Raw genomic sequence first — 555 nt, 5'->3', positions numbered from 1 at the left:
TTCTACTCTTTCAAGCATGTTGTCCATCTCCAACGACTGGCCTCTCAAGACAACATGCTCAAAGGATGTGTTTTTTGTGTTATTATATGCCATGCATTTTCCCCACGTTGTAATTGGTCACAATCTTTTGTTGATAAAATAGTTTGGTTGGTTGTTGTTGTTTTTTCTTGTGGAGGCACTGCAGTATTCTGTGAACTATCATTATGAGACCCTTGTCTGTGATGACTTTACAAAATTGGGATTTTTTTTCACAGTCAATAGGCAAGACTTGAGACCATGTTAAATTTTGATTCCTTACACAACCTTATCAACCTTTCAAAGCTTGTTGGAAGCATTGGACTTTTCTTTCCTCAGCTACAAATGCAGCTATTACTAATGTTGTAGCTCATTAGAACTGTTAACCAAAGGAACAGCAGTTCAAATCCACGAGCCACCCTGAAGTCTTTTCTCATTAATATTTACAGCCCATCAACAAACGAATGGCTAGAGAAGCTGTGGTATATTCGCACAATGGAATACTATGCTGCATTAAAAAACAAGGAACTCATGCAATAT

General features: G+C 37.5%; 1 pseudogene; it reads right to left on the bottom strand.

Moving 5' to 3' along the window:
• LOC102857886 overlaps positions 1-555 on the bottom strand; it is a 119,603-nt pseudogene that overhangs the window by 29,425 nt on the left and 89,623 nt on the right.

Source organism: Elephantulus edwardii, unplaced genomic scaffold (assembly GCF_000299155.1).
Source record: "Elephantulus edwardii isolate Elephantulus edwardi_28Jun2011 unplaced genomic scaffold, EleEdw1.0 scaffold00194, whole genome shotgun sequence".
NCBI classification, from domain to species: domain Eukaryota; kingdom Metazoa; phylum Chordata; class Mammalia; order Macroscelidea; family Macroscelididae; genus Elephantulus; species Elephantulus edwardii.
Note: the sequence above shows the minus strand (reverse complement) of the source record. Positions and strands in the feature narration are given on the sequence as shown.